Here is a 20,608-nt window from a genome sequence, read left to right on the forward strand (position 1 = left end):
AATTAAATAGAAAAGGCACAATGCCGACTAAAGTACAAGAAGACTGACTCTTCTTACTGACTATGCTTTGAACCATTCCTGTGACACTAGTTATAGATTCCGATGTCTCACTTCCGATTTACTGTATCCCTTGGACCTTCTTATTGACGATGAAACACAGAAATTGCATCGGAATTAAATACAATAGGCACAATGGCGACTTAAGTACAAGTAGTCTGACTCTTCCTACTGTCTATGTTTTGAACCATTCCTGTGACACTAGTTATAGATTCCGATGCTTCACTTCAGGTTTACTGTATCCATTTGACCTTCTTATTGACGATGAAACACAGAAATTGCATCGGAAATAAATAGAAAAAGCACAATGCCGACTTAAGTACGAGAAGACTGACACTTCTTACTGTCTATGTTTTGAACCATTCCCGTGACACTAGTTATAGATTCCGATTTTTCACTTCAGGTTTACTGTTTCCCTCTGACCTTCTTATTGACGATGAAACACAGAAATTGCATCGGAATTAAATAGAAAAAGCACAATGCTGACTTAAGTACAAGAAGACTGACTCCTCTTACTGTCTATGATTTGAACCATTCCTGTGACACTAGTTATAGATTCCGATGCTTCACTTCTGGTTTTCTGTATCCCTTGGACTTTCGTATTGACGATGAAACACAGAAATTGCATCGGAATTAAATACAAAAGGAACAATGCCGACTTAAGTACAATTACACTGACTCTTCTTACTGTCTATGCCTTGAAAAATTCCTGTGACACTAGTTATGGATTTTGATGCTTCACTTCAGGTTTACTGTGTCCCTCTGTCCTTCGTATTGACGACGAAACACAGAAATAGCAACGGAATTAAATACAAAAAGCACAATGCCGACTTAAGTACAAGAAGACTGACTCTTCTTACTGACAATGATTTGAACCATTCCTGTGACACTAGTTATAGATTCCGATGCTTCAATTCAGGTTCACTGTATCCCACTGACCTTCTTATTGCCCATGAAACACAGAAATTGCATCGGAATTAAATACAAAAGGCACAATGCCGACTTAAGTACAAGAGTACCCGACTCTTCCTACTCTCTATGTTTTAAACCATTCCTGTGACACTAGTTATAGATTACGATGCTTCACTTCAGGATTACTGTATCCCTCTGACCTCCTTATTGACGATGAAACACAGAAATTGCATCGGAATTAAATACAAAAGGCACAATGCCGACTTAAGTACAAGAAGACTGACTCTTATTACTGTTTACGTTTTGAACCATTCCTGTGACACTAGTTATAGATATCGATGCTTCACTTCAGGTTTACTGTATCCCTTGGACCTTTTTATTGACGATGAAACACAGAAATTACATCTGAATTAAATACAAAAGGCACAATGCAGACTTATGTACAACAACCTGATTCGTCTTTCTGTCTATGTTTTGAATCATTCCTGTGACACTAGTTATAGATTCCGATGCTTCACGTCAGGTTTACTGTATCGCTCTGACCTTCTTATTGACGACGAAACACAGAAATTGTATCGGAATTAATAAGAAAAGGCACAATGCCGACTTGAGTACAAGAAGACTGACCCTTCCTGTTGTCTACGTTTTGAACCATTCCTGTGACACTAGTTATAGATTCCGATGCTTCACTTCAGGTTAACTGTATCCCTTGGACTTTCTTATTGACGACGAAACACAGAAATTGCATCGGAATTAAATAGAAAAGGCACAATGCCGACTTAAGTACAAGAAGACTGACTCATCCTACTGTCTATGTTTTGAACCATTAGTGTGACACTTGTTATAGATTCCGATGCCTCACTTCAGGTTTACTGTATCACTCTGACCTTCTTATTGACGATGAAACACAGAAATTGCATTGGAATTAGATACAAAAAGCACAATGCCGACTTCAGTACAAGAGGACCGACTCTTCTTACTGTCTATTCTTTGAACCATTCCTGTGACACTAGTTATAGATTCCGATGTTTCACTTCAGGTTTACTGTATCCCTTGCACCTTCTTGCTGACGACGAAACACAGAAATTGCATCGGAATTAAATGGAAAAGGCACAATGCCGACTTGAGTACAAGAAGACTGACCCTTCCTATTGTCTATGTTTTGAACCATTCCTGTGCGTTAGTTATGGATTCCGATGTTTCACTTCAGGTGTACTGCATCCCTCCGACCTTCTTATTGCCCGTGAAACACAGAAATTGCATCGGAATTAAATACAAAAGGCACAATGCCGACTTAAGTACAAGAATACCCGACTCTTCCTACTCTCTATGTTTTAAACCATTCCTGTGACACTAGTTATAGATTACGATGCTGCACGTCAGGTTTACTGTATCCCTCTGACCTTCTCATTGACGATGAAACACAGAAATTGCATCGGAATTAAATACAAAAGACACAATGCCGACTTAAGTACAAGAAGACTGACTCTTATTACTGTATACGTTTTGAACCATTCCTGTGACACTAGTTATAGATTCCGATGCTTCACTTCAGGTTTACTGTATCCCTTGGACCTTTTTATTGACGATGAAACACAGAAATTACATCTGAATTAAATACAAAAGGCAATATGCAGACTTACGTACAACAGACTGATTCGTCTTTCTGTCTATGTTTTGAACCATTCCTGTGACACTAGTTATGGATTCCGATGCTTCACTTCAGGTTTACTGTATCCCTCTGACCTTCTTATTGACGATGAAACACAGAAATTGCATCGCAATTAAATCCAAAAAGCACAATGCCAACTTAAGTACAAGAAAACTGACTCTTCTTACTGTCTATGTTTCGAACCATTCCTTTGACACTAGTTATAGATTCGGTTGCTTCACTTCAGGTTTACTGTATCCCTCTGACCTTCTTATTGACAATGAAACACTGAAATTGCATCGGAGTTAAAAAAAAAGGCACATTGCCGACTTAAGGACAAGAAAACTGACTCTTCTTACTGTCTATGTTTTGAACCATTCCTGTGACACTAGCTATAGATTCCGATGCTTCACTTCAGGTTCACTGTATCCCTCTGACCTTCTTATTGACGATGAAACACTGAAATTGCATCGGAAATAAATACAACTGGCACAAAGCCGACTTAAGTACAAGAAAACTGACTCTTCTTACTTTATATGTTTTGAATCATTCATGTGACACTAGTTACAGATTCCGATGCTTCGCTTCAGGTTTACTGTATCCCTCTGTCCTTCTTATTGACGATGAAACACAGAAATTGCATCGGAATTAAATACAAAAGGCAAAATTCCGATTTGTGTACAAGAAAACTGACTCTTCTTACTGTCTATGTTTGAACCATTGCTGTGACACTAGTCATAGATTCCGATGCTTCACTTCAGGCTTACTGTATCCCTCTGACCTTCATATTGACGATCAAACACAGAAATTGCATCGGAATTAAATACAAAAGGCACAATGCCGACTTAAGTACAAGAAAACTGACTCTTCTTACTGTCTATGTTTTGAACCATTCCTGTGACACTAGTTATAGATTCCGATGCCTCACTTCAGGTTCACTGTATTCCTCTGACCTTCTTATTCACGATGAAACCCTGAAATTGCATCGGAATTAAATACAAAGGGCACAATGTCGACTTAAGTACAAGAAAATTGACTCTTCTTACTGTCTATAATTTGAACCATGCTTTTGACGCTAGTTATAAATTCGGACGCTTCACTTCAGGTTTACTGTATCCCTCTGACCTTCTTATTGACGATGAGACACAGAAATTGCATCGGAATTAAATACAAAAGGCACAACGCCGACTTAAGTACAAGAAAACTGACTCTTCTTACTGTCTATGTGTGGAACCATTCCTGTGACACTAGTTATAGTTTCCGATGCTTCACTTCAGGTTAACTGTATCCATCTGACCTTCTTATTGACGATGAAACACAGAAATTGCATCGGAAATAAATACAAAAAGCACAATGCCGACATAAGTACAAGAAAACTGACTCTTCTTACTGTCTATGTTCTGAACCATTCCTGTGACACTAGTTATAGATTCCGATGCTTCCCTTCAGGTTTACTGTATTCCTATGACCTTTTTATTGACGATCAAACACAGAAATTGCATCGGACTTAAATACAAAAGGCACAACGCCGACATAAGTACAAGAAAACTGACTCTTCTTACTGTCTATGTTTTGAACCATTCCTGTGACACTAGTTATAGATTCCGATTTCTCACTTCAGGTTCACTGTATCATTCTGACCTTCTTATTGACGATGAAACACTGAAATTGCATCGGAATTAAATACAAAAGGCACAATGTCTACTTAATAACAAGAGAATTGACTCTTCTTACTGTCTATGGTTTGAACCATTCCTTTGACACTAGTTATGGATTCCGATGCTTTCCTTCAGGTTTGCTGTATCCCTCTGACCTTCTTATTGACGATGAAACACAGAAATTGCATCGGAATTAAATACAAAAGGCACAACGCCGACTTAAGTACAAGAAAACTGACTCTTCTTACTGTCTATGCTTTGAACCATGCCTGTGACACTAGTTATAGATTCCTATGCTTCACTTGAGGTTTACTGTATCTCTCCGACCTTCTTATTGGCGATGAATCACAGAAATTGCTTCGGAATTAAATACAAAATGCACAATGCCGACTTAAGTACAAGAAAACTTACTCTTCTTACTGTCTATGTTTTGAACCATTCTTGTGACACTAGTTATAGATTCCGATGCTTCACTTCAGGTTTACTGTATCCCTCTGACCTTCTTATTGACGATGAAACACAGAAATTGCATCGGAATTAAATAGAAAAGGAACAATGCCGACATAAGTACAAGAAAACTGACTCTTCTTACTCTCTATGTTTTGAACCATTCCAGTGACACTAGTTATAGATTCCGATGCTTCACTTCAGGTTTACTGTATCCCTCTGACCATCTTATTGACGATGAAACACAGAAATTGCATCGGAATTGAATCGAAAAGGCACAATGCCGACTTAAGTACAAGAAAACTGACTCTTCTTACTGTCTATGTTCTGAACCATTCCTGTGACACTAGTTATAGATTCCGACGCTTCACTTCAGGTTTACTGTATCCCCCTGACCTTCTTATTGACGATGAAACACAGAAATTGCATCGGAATTAAATACCAAAAGCACAATGCCGACTTAAGTACAAGAAAACTGACTCTTCTTACTGTCTATGTTTTGAACCATTCCTGTGACACTAGTTATGGATTCCGATGCTTCACTTCAGGTTTACTGTATCCCTCTGACCTTCTTATTGACGATCAAACACAGAAATTGCATCGCAATTAAATCCAAAAAGCACAATGCCAACTTAAGTACAAGAAAACTGACTCTTCTTACTGTCTATGTTTCGAACCATTCCTTTGACACTAGTTATAGATTCGGATGCTTCACTTCAGGTTTACTGTATCCCTCTGACCTTCTTATTGACAATGAAACACTGAAATTGCATCGGAATTAAAAAAAAAGGCACATTGCCGACTTAAGGACAAGAAAACTGACTCTTCTTACTGTCTATGTTTTGAACCATTCCTGTGACACTAGTTATAGATTCCGATGCTTCACTTCAGGTTCACTGTATCCCTCTGACCTTCTTATTGACGATGAAACACTGAAATTGCATCGGAAATAAATACAAATGGCACAAAGCCGACTTAAGTACAAGAAAACTGACTCTTCTTACTTTATATGTTTTGAATCATTCATGTGACACTAGTTACAGATTCCGATGCTTCGCTTCAGGTTTACTGTATCCCTCCGTCCTTCTTATTGACGATGAAACACAGAAATTGCATCGGAATTAAATACAAAAGGCAAAATTCCGATTTGTGTACAAGAAAACTGACTCTTCTTACTGTCTATGTTTGAACCATTGCTGTGACACTAGTCATAGATTCCGATGCTTCACTTCAGGCTTACTGTATCCCTCTGACCTTCTTATTGACGATCAAACACATAAATTGCATCGGAATTAAATACAAAAGGCACAATGCCGACTTAAGTACAAGAAAACTGACTCTTCTTACTGTCTATGTTTTGAACCATTCCTGTGACACTAGTTATAGATTCCGATGCCTCACTTCAGGTTCACTGTATTCCTCTGACCATCTTATTCACGATGAAACCCTGAAATTGCATCGGAATTAAATACAAAGGGCACAATGTCGACTTAAGTACAAGAAAATTGACTCTTCTTACTGTCTATAATTTGAACCATGCTTTTGACGCTAGTTATAAATTCGGACGCTTCACTTCAGGTTTACTGTATCCCTCTGACCTTCTTATTGGCGGTGAGACACAGAAATTGCATCGGAATTAAATACAAAAGGCACAACGCCGACTTAAGTACAAGAAAACTGACTCTTCTTACTGTCTATGTGTGGAACCATTCCTGTGACACTAGTTATAGTTTCCGATGCTTCACTTCAGGTTAACTGTATCCATCTGACCTTCTTATTGACGATGAAACACAGAAATTGCATCGGAAATAAATACAAAAAGCACAATGCCGACATAAGTACAAGAAAACTGACTCTTCTTACTGTCTATGTTCTGAACCATTCCTGTGACACTAGTTATAGATTCCGATGCTTCCCTTCAGGTTTACTGTATTCCTATGACCTTTTTATTGACGATCAAACACAGAAATTGCATCGGAATTAAATACAAAAGGCACAACGCCGACATAAGTACAAGAAAACTGACTCTTCTTTTTGTCTATGTTTTGAACCATTCCTGTGACACTAGTTATAGATTCCGATTTCTCACTTCAGGTTCTATGTATCATTCTGACCTTCTTATTGACGATGAAACACTGAAATTGCATCGGAATTAAATACAAAAGGCACAATGTCTACTTAATAACAAGAGAATTGACTCTTCTTACTGTCTATGGTTTGAACCATTCCTTTGACACTAGTTATGGATTCCGATGCTTCACTTCAGGTTTGCTGTATCCCTCTGACCTTCTTATTGACGATGAAACACAGAAATTGCATCGGAATTAAATGCAAAAGGCACAACGCCGACTTAAGTACAAGAAAACTGACTCTTCTTACTGTCTATGTTTTGAACCATTCCTGTGACACTAGTTATAGATTCCTATGCTTCACTTCAGGTTTAATGTATCCCTCTGACCTTCTTATTGGCGACGAATCACAGAAATTGCTTCGGAATTAAATACAAAAGGCACAATGCCGACTTAAGTACAAGAAAACTTACTCTTCTTACTGGCTATGTTTTGAACCATTCCTGTGACACTAGTTATAGATTCCGATGCTTCACTTCATTTTTACTGTATCCCTCTGACCTTCTTATTGACGATGAAACACAGAAATTGCATCGGAATTAAATAGAAAAGGAACAATGCCGACATAAGTATAAGAGAACTGACTCTTCTTACTCTCTATGTTTTGAACCATTCCAGTGACACTAGTTATAGATTCCGATGCTTCACTTCAGGTTTACTGAATCCCTCTGACCATCTTATTGACGATGAAACACAGAAATTGCATCGGAATTGAATCGAAAAGGCACAATGCCGACTTAAGTACAAGAAAACTGACTCTTCTTACTGTCTACGTTTTGAACCATTCCTGTGACACTAGTTATAGATTCCGACGCTTCACTTCAGGTTTACTGTATCCCCCTGACCATCTTATTGACGATGAAACACAGAAATTGCATCGGAATTAAATACCAAAAGCACAATGCCGACTTAAGTACAAGAAAACTGACTCTTCTTACTGTCTATGTTTTGAACCATTCCTGTGACACTAGTTATGGATTCCGATGCTTCACTTCAGGTTTACTGTATCCCTCTGACCTTCTTATTGACGATCAAACACAGTAATTGCATCGCAATTAAATCCAAAAAGCACAATGCCAACTTAAGTACAAGAAAATTGACTCTTCTTACTGTCTATGTTTCGAACCATTCCTTTGACACTAGTTATAGATTCGGATGCTTCACTTCAGGTTTACTGTATCCCTCTGACCTTCTTATTGACAATGAAACACTGAAATTGCATCGGAATTAAATACAAAAGGCACATTGCCGACTTAAGGACAGGAAAACTGACTCTTCTTACTGTCAATGTTTTGAACCATTCCTGTGACACTAGTTACAGATTCCGATGCTTCGCTTCAGGTTTACTGTATCCCTCTGACCTTCTTATTGACGATGAAACACAGAAATTGCATCGGAATTAAATACAAAATGCAAAACTCCGATTTGTGTACAAGAAAACTGACTCTTCTTACTGTCTATGTTTGAACCATTGCTGTGACACTAGTCATAGATTCCGAAGCTTCACTTCAGGTTTACTGTATCCCTCTGACCTTCTTATTGACGATGAAACACAGAAATTGCATCGGAATTAAATACAAAAGGCCTAATGCCGACTTAAGTACAAAAAAACTGACTCTTCTTACCGTCTGTTTTGAACCATTCCTGTGACACTAGCCATAGTTTCCGATGCTTCACTTCAGGTTTACTGTATCCCTCTGACCTTCTTATTGACGATCAAACACAGAAATTACATCGGAATTAAATACAAAAGGCACAATGCCGACTTAAGTACAAGAAAACTGACTTTTCTTACTGTCTATGTTTTGAACCGTTCCTGTGACACTAGTTATAGATTCCGATGGTTCACTTCAGGTTCACTGTATTCCTCTGACCTTCTTATTCACGATGAAACCCTGAAATTGCGTCGGAATTAAATACAAAGGGCACAATGTCGACTTAAGTACAATAAAGTTGACTCTTCTTACTGTCTATAATTTGAACCATTCTTTTGACACTAGTTATAAATTCGGACGCTTCACTTCAGGTTTACTGTATCCCTCTGACCTTCTTATTGACGATGAGACACAGAAATTGCATTGGAATTAAATACAAAAGGCACAACGCCGACTTAAGTACAAGAAAACTGACTCTTCTTACTGTCTATGTTTTAAACCATTCCTGTGACACTAGTTATAGATTCCTATGCTTCACTTCAGGTATACTGTATCATTCTGACCTTCTTATTGGCGATGAATCTCAGAAATTGCTTCGGAATTAAATACAAAAGGCGCAATGCCGACTTTAGTACAAGAAAACTGACTCTTCTTACTGTCTATGTTTTGATCCATTCCTGTGACACTAGTTATAGATTCCGATGCTTCACTTCAGGTTTACTGTATCCCTCTGACCTTCTTATTGACGATGAAACACAGAAATTGCATCGGAATTGAATCGAAAAGGCACAATGCCGACTTAAGTACAAGAAAACTAACTCTTCTTACTATCTATGTTTTGAACCATTCCTGTGACACTAGTTATAGATTCCGACGCTTCACTTCAGGTTTACTGTATCCCCCTGACCGTCTTATTGACGATGAAACACAGAAATTGCATCGGAATTAAATACCAAAAGCACAATGCCGACTTAAGTACAAGAAAACTGACTCTTCTTACTGTCTATGTTTTGAACCATTCCTGTGACACTAGTTATGGATTCCGATGCTTCACTTCAGGTTTACTGTATCCCTCTGACCTTCTTATTGACGATCAAACACAGAAATTGCATCGCAATTAAATCCAAAAAGCACAATGCCAACTTAAGTACAAGAAAACTGACTCTTCTTACAGTCTATGTTTCGAACCATTCCTTTGACACTAGTTATAGATTCGGATGCTTCACTTCAGGTTTACTGTATCCCTCTGACCTTCTTATTGACAATGAAACACTGAAATTGCATCGGAATTAAAAAAAAAGGCACATTGCCGACTTAAGGACAAGAAAACTGACTCTTCTTACTGTCTATGTTTTGAACCATTCCTGTGACACTAGTTATAGATTCCGATGCTTCACTTCAGGTTCACTGTATCCCTCTGACCTTCTTATTGACGATGAAACACTGAAATTGCATCGGAAATAAATACAAATGGCACAAAGCCGACTTAAGTACAAGAAAACTGACTCTTCTTACTTTATATGTTTTGAATCATTCATGTGACACTAGTTACAGATTCCGATGCTTCGCTTCAGGTTTACTGAATCCCTCTGCCCTTCTTATTGACGATGAAACACAGAAATTGCATCGGAATTAAATACAAAAGGCAAAATTCCGATTTGTGTACAAGAAAACTGACTCTTCTTACTGTCTGTGTTTGAACCATTGCTGTGACACTAGTCATAGATTCCGATGCTTCACTTCAGGCTTACTGTATCCCTCTGACCTTCTTATTGACGATCAAACACAGAAATTGCATCGGAATTAAATACAAAAGGCACAATGCCGACTTAAGTACAAGAAAACTGACTCTTCTTACTGTCTATGTTTTGAACCATTCCTGTGACACTAGTTATAGATTCCGACGCCTCACTTCAGGTTCACTGTATTCCTCTGACCTTCTTATTCACGATGAAACCCTGAAATTGCATCGGAATTAAATACAAAGGGCACAATGTCGACTTAAGTACAAGAAAATTGACTCTTCTTACTGTCTATAATTTGAACCATGCTTTTGACGCTAGTTATAAATTCGGACGCTTCACTTCAGGTTTACTGTATCCCTCTGACCTTCTTATTGACGATGAGACACAAAAATTGCATCGGAATTAAATACAAAAGGCACAACGCCGACTTAAGTACAAGAAAACTGACTCTTCTTACTGTCTATGTGTGGAACCATTCCTGTGACACTAGTTATAGTTTCTGATGCTTCACTTCAGGTTAACTGTATCCATCTGACCTTCTTATTGACGATGAAACACAGAAATTGCATCGGAAATAAATACAAAAAGCACAATGCCGACATAAGTACAAGAAAACTGACTCTTCTTACTGTCTATGTTCTGAACCATTCCTGTGACACTAGTTATAGATTCCGATGCTTCCCTTCAGGTTTACTGTATTCCTATGACCTTTTTATTGACGAGCAAACACAGAAATTGCATCGGAATTAAATACAAAAGGCACAATGCCAATTTAAGTACAAGAAAACTGGCTCTTCTTACAGTCTATGATTTGAACCATTCCTGTGACACTAGTTATAGGTTCGGATGCTTCACTTCAGGTTTACTGTATCACTCTGACCTTCTTATTGACAATGAAACACTGAAATTGCATCAGAATTAAATACAAAAGGCACATTGCCGACTTAAGGACAAGAAAACTGACTCTTCTTACTGTCTATGTCTGAACCATTCCTGTGACACTAGTTATAGATTCCGATGCTTCACTTCAGGTTTACTGTATCCCTCTGACCATCTTATTGACGATGAGACACAGAAATTGCATCGGAATTAAATACAAAAGGCACAACGCCGACATAAGTACAAGAAAACTGACTCTTCTTACTGTCTATGTTTTGAACCATTCCTGTGACACTAGTTATAGATTCCGATTTCTCACTTCAGGTTCACTGTATCATTCTGACCTTCTTATTGACGATGAAACACTGAAATTGCATCGGAATTAAATACAAAAGGCAAAATGTCTACTTAATAACAAGAGAATTGACTCTTCTTACTGTCTATGGTTTGAACCTTTCCTTTGACACTAGTTATGAATTCCGATGCTTCACTTCAGGTTTGCTGTATCCCTCTGACCTTCTTATTGACGATGAAACACAGAAATTGCATCGGAATTAAATACCAAAAGCACAATGCCGACTTAAGTACAAGAAAACTGACTCTTCTTACTGTCTATGTCTTGAACCATTCCTGTGACACTAGTTATGGATTCCGATGCTTCACTTCAGGTTTACTGTATCCCTCTGACCTTCTTATTGACGATCAAACACAGAAATTGCATCGCAATTAAATCCAAAAAGCACAATGCCAACTTAAGTACAAGAAAACTGACTCTTCTTACTGTCTATGTTTCGAACCATTCCTTTGACACTAGTTATAGATTCGGATGCTTCACTTCAGGTTTACTGTATCCCTCTGACCTTCTTATTGACAATGAAACACTGAAATTGCATTGGAATTAAAAAAAAAGGCACATTGCCGACTTAAGGACAAGAAAACTGACTCTTCTTACTGTCTATGTTTTGAACCTTTCCTGTGACACTAGTTATAGATTCCGATGCTTCACTTCAGGTTCACTGTATCCCTCTGACCTTCTTATTGACGATGAAACACTGAAATTGCATCGGAAATAAATACAAATGGCACAAAGCCGACTTAAGTACAAGAAAACTGACTCTTCTTACTTTATATGTTTTGAATCATTCATGTGACACTAGTTACAGATTCCGATGCTATGCTTCAGGTTTATGAATCCCTCTGTCCTTCTTATTGACGATGAAACACTGAAATTGCATCGGAATTAAATACAAAAGGCAAAATGTCTACTTAATAACAAGAGAATTGACTCTTCTTACTGTCTATGGTTTGAACCTTTCCTTTGACACTAGTTATGAATTCCGATGCTTCACTTCAGGTTTGCTGTATCCCTCTGACCTTCTTATTGACGATGAGACACAAAAATTGCATCGGAATTAAATACAAAAGGCATAACGCCGACTTAAGTACAAGAAAACTGACTCTTCTTACTGTCTATGTGTGGAACCATTCCTGTGACACTAGTTATAGTTTCCGATGCTTCACTTCAGGTTAACTGTATCCATCTGACCTTCTTATTGACGATGAAACACAGAAATTGCATCGGAAATAAATACAAAAAGCACAATGCCGACATAAGTACAAGAAAACTGACTCTTCTTACTGTCTATGTTCTGAACCATTCCTGTGACACTAGTTATAGATTCCGATGCTTCCCTTCAGGTTTACTGTATTCCTATGACCTTTTTATTGACGATCAAACACAGAAATTGCATCGGAATTAAATACAAAAGGCACAATGCCAACTTAAGTACAAGAAAACTGGCTCTTCTTACAGTCTATGATTTGAACCATTCCTGTGGCACTAGTTATAGGTTCGGATGCTTCACTTCAGGTTTACTGTATCACTCTGACCTTCTTATTGACAATGAAACACTGAAATTGCATCAGAATTAAATACAAAAGGCACATTGCTGACTTAAGGACAAGAAAACTGACTCTTCTTACTGTCTATGTCTGAACCATTCCGGTGACACTAGTTATAGATTCCGATGCTTCACTTCAGGTTTACTGTATCCCTCTGACCATCTTATTGACGATGAGACACAGAAATTGCATCGGAATTAAATACAAAAGGCACAACGCCGACATAAGTACAAGAAAACTGACTCTTCTTACTGTCTATGTTTTGAACCATTCCTGTGACACTAGTTATAGATTCCGATGCCTCACTTCAGGTTCACTGTATTCCTCTGACCTTCTTATTCACGATGAAACCCTGAAATTGCATCGGAATTAAATACAAAGGGCACAATGTCGACTTAAGTACAAGAAAATTGACTCTTCTTACTGTCTATAATTTGAACCATGCTTTTGACGCTAGTTATAAATTCGGACGCTTCACTTCAGGTTTACTGTATCCCTCTGACCTTCTTATTGACGATGAGACACAGAAATTGCATCGGAATTAAATACAAAAGGCACAACGCCGACTTAAGTACAAGAAAACTGACTCTTCTTACTGTCTATGTGTGGAACCATTCCTGTGACACTAGTTATAGTTTCCGATGCTTCACTTCAGGTTAACTGTATGCATCTGACCTTCTTATTGACGATGAAACACAGAAATTGCATCGGAAATTAATACAAAAAGCACAATGCCGACATAAGTACAAGAAAACTGACTCTTCTTACTGTCTATGTTCTGAACCATTCCTGTGACACTAGTTATAGATTCCGATGCTTCCCTTCAGGTTTACTGTATTCCTATGACCTTTTTATTGACGATCAAACACAGAAATTGCATCGGAATTAAATACAAAAGGCACAATGCCAACTTAAGTACAAGAAAACTGGCTCTTCTTACAGTCTATGATTTGAACCATTCCTGTGCCACTAGTTATAGGTTCGGATGCTTCACTTCAGGTTTACTGTATCACTCTGACCTTCTTATTGACAATGAAACACTGAAATTGCATCAGAATTAAATACAAAAGGCACATTGCCGACTTAAGGACAAGAAAACTGACTCTTCTTACTGTCTATGTCTGAACCATTCCTGTGACACTAGTTATAGATTCCGATGCTTCACTTCAGGTTTACTGTATCCCTCTGACCATCTTATTGACGATGAGACACAGAAATTGCATCGGAATTAAATACAAAAGGCACAACGCCGACATAAGTACAAGAAAACTGACTCTTCTTACTGTCTATGTTTTGAACCATTCCTGTGACACTAGTTATAGATTCCGATTTCTCACTTCAGGTTCACTGTATCATTCTGACCTTCTTATTGACGAAGAAACACTGAAATTGCATCGGAATTAAATACAAAAGGCACAATGTCTACTTAATAACAAGAGAATTGACTCTTCTTACTGTCTATGGTTTGAACCATTCCTTTGACACTAGTTATGAATTCCGATGCTTCACTTCAGGTTTGCTGTATCCCTCTGACCTTCTTATTGACGATGAAACACAGAAATTCCATCGGAATTAAATACCAAAAGCACAATGCCGACTTAAGTTCAAGAAAACTGACTCTTCATACTGTCTATGTCTTGAACCATTCCTGTGACACTAGTTATGGATTCCGATGCTTCACTTCAGGTTTACTGTATCCCTCTGACCTTCTTATTGACGATCAAACACAGAAATTGCATCGCAATTAAATCCAAAAAGCACAATGCCAACTTAAGTACAAGAAAACTGACTCTTCTTACTGTCTATGTTTTGAACCATTCCTGTGACACTAGTTATAGATTCCGATGCTTCACTTCAGGTTCACTGTATCCCTCTGACCTTCTTATTGACGATGAAACACTGAAATTGCATCGGAAATAAATACAAATGGCACAAAGCCGACTTAAGTACAAGAAAACTGACTCTTCTTACTTTATATGTTTTGAATCATTCATGTGACACTAGTTACAGATTCCGATGCTTCGCTTCAGGTTTACTGAATCCCTCTGTCCTTCTTATTGACGATGAAACACAGAAATTGCATCGGAATTAAATACAAAAGGCAAAATTCCGATTTGTGTACAAGAAAACTGACTCTTCTTACTGTCTATGTTTGAACCATTCCTGTGACACTAGTCATAGATTCCGATGCTTCACTTCAGGCTTACTGTATCCCTCTGACCTTCTTATTGACGATCAAACACAGAAATTGCATCGGAATTAAATACAAAAGGCACAATGCCGACTTAAGTACAAGAAAACTGACTCTTCTTACTGTCTATGTTTTGAACCATTCCTGTGACACTAGTTACAGATTCCGATGCCTCACTTCAGGTTCACTGTATTCTTCTGACCTTCTTATTCACGATGAAACCCTGAAATTGCATCGGAATTAAATACAAAGGGCACAATGGCGACTTAAGTACAAGAAAATTGACTCTTCTTACTGTCTATAATTTGAACCATGCTTTTGACGCTAGTTATAAATTCGGACGCTTCACTTCAGGTTTACTGTATCCCTCTGACCTTCTTATTGACGATGAGACACAGAAATTGCATCGGAATTAAATACAAAAGGCACAACGCCGACTTAAGTACAAGAAAACTGACTCTTCTTACTGTCTATGTGTGGAACCATTCCTGTGACACTAGTTATAGTTTCCGATGCTTCACTTCAGGTTAACTGTATCCATCTGACCTTCTTATTGACGATGAAACACAGAAATTGCATCGGAAATAAATACAAAAAGCACAATGCCGACATAAGTACAAGAAAACTGACTCTTCTTACTGTCTATGTTCTGAACCATTCCTGTGACACTAATTATAGATTCCGATGCTTCCCTTCAGGTGTACTGTATTCCTATGACCTTTTTATTGACGATCAAACACAGAAATTGCATCGGAATTAAATACAAAAGGCACAATGCCAACTTAAGTACAAGAAAACTGGCTCTTCTTACAGTCTATGATTTGAACCATTCCTGTGACACTAGTTATAGGTTCGGATGCTTCACTTCAGGTTTACTGTATCACTCTGACCTTCTTATTGACAATGAAACACTGAAATTGCATCAGAATTAAATACAAAAGGTACATTGCTGACTTAAGGACAAGAAAACTGACTCTTCTTACTGTCTATGTCTGAACCATTCCTGTGACACTAGTTATAGATTCCGATGCTTCACTTCAGGTTTACTGTATCCCTCTGACCATCTTATTGACGATGAGACACAGAAATTGCATCGGAATTAAATACAAAAGGCACAACGCCGACATAAGTACAAGAAAACTGACTCTTCTTACTGTCTATGTTTTGAACCATTCCTGTGACACTAGTTATAGATTCCGATGCCTCAGTTCAGGTTCACTGTATTCCTCTGACCTTCTTATTCACGATGAAACCCTGAAATTGCATCGGAATTAAATACAAAGGGCACAATGTCGACTTAAGTACAAGAAAATTGACTCTTCTTACTGTCTATAATTTGAACCATGCTTTTGACGCTAGTTATAAATTCGGACGCTTCACTTCAGGTTTACTGTATCCCTCTGACCTTCTTATTGACGATGAGACACAGAAATTGCATCGGAATTAAAGACAAAAGGCACAACGCCGACTTAAGTACAAGAAAACTGACTCTTCTTACTGTCTATGTGTGGAACCATTCCTGTGACACTAGTTATAGTTTCCGATGCTTCACTTCAGATTAACTGTATCCATCTGACCTTCTTATTGACGATGAAACACAGAAATTGCATCGGAAATAAATACAAAAAGCACAATGCCGACATAAGTACAAGAAAACTTACTCTTCTTACTGTCTATGTTCTGAACCATTCCTGTGACACTAGTTATAGATTCCGATGCTTCCCTTCAGGTTTACTGTATTCCTATGACCTTTTTATTGACGATCAAACACAGAAATTGCATCGGAATTAAATACAAAAGGCACAATGCCAACTTAAGTACAAGAAAACTGGCTCTTCTTACAGTCTATGATTTGAACCATTCCTGTGACACTAGTTATAGGTTCGGATGCTTCACTTCAGGTTTACTGTATCACTCTGACCTTCTTATTGACAATGAAACACTGAAATTGCATCAGAATTAAATACAAAAGGCACATTGCCGACTTAAGGACAAGAAAACTGACTCTTCTTACTGTCTATGTCTGAACCATTCCTGTGACACTAGTTATAGATTCCGATGCTTCACTTCAGGTTTACTGTATCCCTCTGACCATCTTATTGACGATGAGACACAGAAATTGCATCGGAATTAAATACAAAAGGCACAACGCCGACATAAGTACAAGAAAACTGACTCTTCTTACTGTCTATGTTTTGAACCATTCCTGTGACACTAGTTATAGATTCCGATTTCTCACTTCAGGTTCACTGTATCATTCTGACCTTCTTATTGACGATGAAACACTGACATTGCATCGGAATTAAATACAAAAGGCACAATGTCTACTTAATAACAAGAGAATTGACTCTTCTTACTGTCTATGGTTTGAACCATTCCTTTGACACTAGTTATGAATTCCGATGCTTCACTTCAGGTTTGCTGTATCCCTCTGACCTTCCTGTTGACGATGAAACACAGAAATTGCATCGGAATTAAATGCAAAAGGCACAACGCCGACTTAAGTACAAGAAAACTGACTCTTCTTACTGTCTATGTTTTGAACCATTCCTGTGACACTAGTTATAGATTCCTATGCTTCACTTCAGGTTTACTGTATCCCTCTGACCTTCTTATTGGCGACGAATCACAGAAATTGCTTCGGAATTAAATACAAAAGGCACAATGCCGACTTAAGTACAAGAAAACTTACTCTTCTTACTGTCTATGTTTTGAACCATTCCTGTGACACTAGTTATAGATTCCGATGCTTCACTTCATTTTTACTGTATCCCTCTGACCTTCTTATTGACGATGAAACACAGAAATTGCATCGAAATTAAATAGAAAAGGAACAATGCCGACATAAGTATAAGAAAACTGACTCTTCTTACTGTCTATGTTTTGAACCATTCCTGTGACACTAGTTATAGATTCCGACGCTTCACTTCAGGTTTACTGTATCCCCCTGACCTTCTTATTGACGATGAAACACAGAAATTGCATCGGAATTAAATACCAAAAGCACAATGCCGACTTAAGTACAAGAAAACTGACTCTTCTTACTGTCTATGCTTTGAACCATTCCTGTGACACTAGTTATGGATTCCGATGCTTCACTTCAGGTTTACTGTATCCCTCTGACCTTCTTATTGACGATCAAACACAGAAATTGCATCGCAATTAAATCCAAAAAGCACAATGCCAACTTAAGTACAAGAAAATTGACTCTTCTTACTGTCTATGTTTCGAACCATTCCTTTGACACTAGTTATAGATTCGGATGCTTCACTACAGGTTTACTGTATCCCTCTGACCTTCTTATTGACAATGAAACACTGAAATTGCATCGGAATTAAATACAAAAGGCACATTGCCGACTTAAGGACAGGAAAACAGACTCTTCTTACTGTCAATGTTTTGAAGCATTCCTGTGACACTAGTTACAGATTCCGATGCTTCGCTGCAGGTTTACTGTATCCCTCTGACCTTCTTATTGACGATGAAACACAGAAATTGCATCGGAATTAAATACAAAATGCAAAACTCCGATTTGTGTACAAGACAACTGACTCTTCTTACTGTCTATGTTTGAACCATTGCTGTGACACTAGTCATAGATTCCGAAGCTTCACTTCAGGTTTACTGTATCCCTCTGACCTTCTTATTGACGATGAAACACAGAAATTGCATCGGAATTAAATACAAAAGGCCTAATGCCGACTTAAGTACAAGAAAACTGACTCTTCCTACTGTCTGCTTTGAACCATTCCTGTGACACTAGCCATAGTTTCCGATGCTTCACTTCAGGTTTACTGTATCCCTCTGACCTTCTTATTGACGATCAAACACAGAAATTGCATCGGAATTAAATACAAAAGGCACAATGCCGATTTAAGTACAAGAAAACTGACTTTCCTTACTGTCTATGTTTTGAACCGTTCCTGTGACACTAGTTATAGATTCCGATGGTTCACTTCAGGTTCACTGTATTCCTCTGACCTTCTTATTCACGATGAAACCCTGAAATTGCGTCGGAATTAAATACAAAGGGCACAATGTCGACTTAAGTACAAGAAAGTTGACTCTTCTAACTGTCTATAATTTGAACCATTCTTTTGACACTAGTTATAAATTCGGACGCTTCACTTCAGGTTTACTGTATCCCTCTGACCTTCTTATTGACGATGAGACACAGAAATTGCATCGGAATTAAATACAAAAGGCACAACGCCGACTTAAGTACAAGAAAACTGACTCTTCTTACTGTCTATGTTTTGAACCATTCCTGTGACACTAGTTATAGATTCCTATGCTTCACTTCACGTATACTGTATCATTCTGACCTTCTTATTGGCGATGAATCTCAGAAATTGCTTCGGAATTAAATACAAAAGGCGCAATGCCGACATTAGTACAAGAAAACTGACTCTTCTTACTGTCTATGTTTTGATCCATTCCTGTGACACTAGTTATAGATTCCGATGCTTCACTTCAGGTTTACTGTATCCCTCTGACCTTCTTATTGACGATGAAATACAGAAACTGCATCGGAATTAAATAGAAAAGGAACAATGCCGACTTAAGTACAAGAAAACTGACTCTTCTTACTCTCTATGTTTTGAACCATTCCTGTGACACTAGTTATAGATTCCGATGCTTCACTTCAGGTTAACTGTATCCCTCTGACCTTCTTATTGACGATGAAACACAGAAATTGCATCGGAATTAAATACAAAAAGCACAATGCCGACATAAGTACAAGAAAACTGACTCTTCTTACTGTCTATGTTTTGAACCATTCCTGTGACACTAGTTATAGATTCCGATGCTTCCCTTCAGGTTTACTGTATTCCTCTGACCTTTTTATTGACGATCAAACACAGAAATTGCATCGGAAATAAATACAAAAGGCACAATGCCACTTTAAGTACAAGAAAACTGACTCTTCTTACAGTCTATGATTTGAACCATTCCTGTGGCACTAGTTATTGATTCGAATGCTTCACTTCAGGTTTACTGTATCACTCTGACCTTCTTATTGACAATGAAACACTGAAATTGCATCAGAATTAAATACAAAAGGCACATTGCCGACTTCAGGACAAGAAAACTGACTCTTCTTACTGTCTATGATTTGAACCATTCCTGTGACACTAGTTATAGATTCCGATGCTTCACTTCAGGTTTACTGTATCCCTCTGACCATCTTATTGACGATGAAACACAGAAATTGCATCGGAATTAAATCGAAAAGGCACAATGCCGACTGAAGTACAAGAAAACTGACTCTTCTTACTGTCTATGTTTTGAACCATTCCTGTGACACTAGTTATAGATTCCGACGCTTCACTTCAGGTTTGCTGTATCCCCCTGACCTTCTTATTGACGATGAAACACAGA

This window comes from Schistocerca americana, chromosome 10 (assembly GCF_021461395.2).
Source record: "Schistocerca americana isolate TAMUIC-IGC-003095 chromosome 10, iqSchAmer2.1, whole genome shotgun sequence".
Lineage (NCBI taxonomy): Eukaryota > Metazoa > Arthropoda > Insecta > Orthoptera > Acrididae > Schistocerca > Schistocerca americana.